Below are 2,092 nucleotides of genomic sequence, written 5' to 3'. Positions count from 1 at the left end.
CTATGAATGCACTTTGGTTGTAATGCACCAAGGATGGGATAATGGGGGTGACTTGGTTTTCATGATTTTTCAGACGATCTTCCCCACACTATGAACCAGACTTATTGGTGGGAAATCACGGATGTCCACAGCGCCAAGCTTCTTTGGCAGATGATAAAAATCTTCAATACAAAAGTAACTACTAGAATAATCTTGGGAGGTACAAAGAGAAATCTACTATGATTAAAAGTGGCATGTAAAAACTTGCAAGCAAGTACGCTGGCAACTGGAAAAAACAAATGATAGGTGTCACACGTGTGGCACGAAGCACTCCGGTCACTTTTTTACAACTAAAGTTGCCATCCGGAAAGGAAAAATAAACCCAAAAAAACTGAAACTTGTCATCTGATTTTTTTGCCATGCTTGACAATTGAAGTTGCCATTCTCGCGTCAATAAACTTGCCATAGAAGATATTTGGAGTTGCCATGTGTTTGTGCCACACGTATGACATTTATCAGGGCTAAAAAAGACACGATACGGAGAATATTTTACATCGGTCCATGAGTTTTGGCTAAGAGGCCCAATAAATTGGGAGAAAGGGAGTAGTAGACGCAATACGTATAGTACGAGCCGCTGCCTTCTCCTCCTCCTCCTCCTCCTCCACAAAAAAGTTAGGGCTTCTGCCTCCCGCTGGCGCCGCCGCAGGTCCGCCTTCTCTCCGGTGGCCCTAGCTAGGGCCATGGGGGCGTGGTGGATCTCGGCAAGGGCCGGCGGGAGGGCTTCGTTTTTAGTTCAGTATTGCTAGGGTTTGTGTCCTGCTTAGGATAACGAGGCAACGGCGGCTTCCTAAAGATGGAATAAAGGTCTCCCCGCCTAGGCCCCGTTCTGGCGGTGCGTCTAGCATCGTTGGTGGGCGTGTGAAGCACGACGACTTTTCGACTGTCTACTATAACAAGTTGTGCCCGACTCCAGCGATGGAGGGGTGATGATGGCGGCGCGCCTTCGGCTTGCTTCAGTGCTGAAAGTCATCGCTAGGTGGTCTACGGATCTGGATGTAATTTTTATTATTTCTGGTATTCGTTGTACTGCCACGATTAAAAATGAATAGATCGGAAATTTTCTCGCAAAAAAAATACATATAGTACGACCAGGCACGCTCTCGAGCAGCTGCCGTTAGTTGCATATAGATCCAGCTACTGTGAGGTGACACGACATCGAGCCGAGTGACACAGCTCGAGGCCGTCAGTTCTTCTCGGTGAAACGATACGACGCATACGAGTGGTTGGTGTTGGTCCAGCTACGGTGGATCAGCTCCGCCTTGGACTCGTCCCCCGCGGCGCCGAGCGCGACGTGCAGCGGATGAAAATGTTCCGGTGATGGGTGCGCCACCTTGCCGTAGGGCGCCCTCTCATCGTAGCGGTTCACGTCGTCGTACCTGGCCATGCCAAGCCAAGACCGCTCAATGGAGAAACAAGAATCGGCACCAGCATGAATGCATGCATGATCGATCAAGATGAGATGATTGGATTGGCAACCATGGATGCCCGTTGTGAAGCAGAACCCTCCCGAAGCTCATCGTCACCATTTTCAATTACCTTCCACCCATGAGCGAATCCTCAAGCCAGGTGTCGAAGTCGGAGGCCCATTGCGGCACCGGCGCCTCGTAAAGTGTCATTTTGCTCAGGTTGTGCGTCGCGCTCCCGGAGCCGAGGAAGAGGACGCCGTCCGCTCTGAGGGGAGCCAGCGCCTTGCCGAGGTTGTAATGGTAGGTGCCGTCGCGGCCGGCATGAACCGAGAGCTGGCACACCGGGATGTCAGCCTCCGGGTACATCAGCATCAGCGGCACCCATGCACCGTGGTCGAGCCCACGGCCGTGGTGTTCCTCCACGGGACCGAACCCGGCTTGTTCGGGAGCTCTTTGGTCCTCATGGCCAGATCGGGGGCGCCAGGAGCAGGGTACTTCAGCTGGATCATTCAAAATATAGTTAACAGCAAACAAAATTACACTGCAGTGCAAACACCACGGTAGGTATGCATCTTCTCTACTACCGACAGAACAAAAATACAATCCTAAACAGTTCATGTGTTATTTGCTTCTTTTCGTATGACTAC

The 2,092-nt window shown here is 51.1% G+C and overlaps 1 pseudogene; it reads right to left on the bottom strand.

Moving 5' to 3' along the window:
- Nucleotides 1-1,042: 1,042 nt before the first annotated feature.
- LOC119266759 overlaps nt 1,043-2,092 on the bottom strand; it is a 4,749-nt pseudogene continuing 3,699 nt past the window's right edge.

Source organism: Triticum dicoccoides, chromosome 3A (assembly GCF_002162155.2).
Source record: "Triticum dicoccoides isolate Atlit2015 ecotype Zavitan chromosome 3A, WEW_v2.0, whole genome shotgun sequence".
Classification (NCBI taxonomy): Eukaryota; Viridiplantae; Streptophyta; class Magnoliopsida; order Poales; family Poaceae; genus Triticum; species Triticum dicoccoides.
The sequence above is the reverse complement of the archived record's forward strand: the minus strand, read 5'-3'. Positions and strand labels throughout refer to the sequence as shown.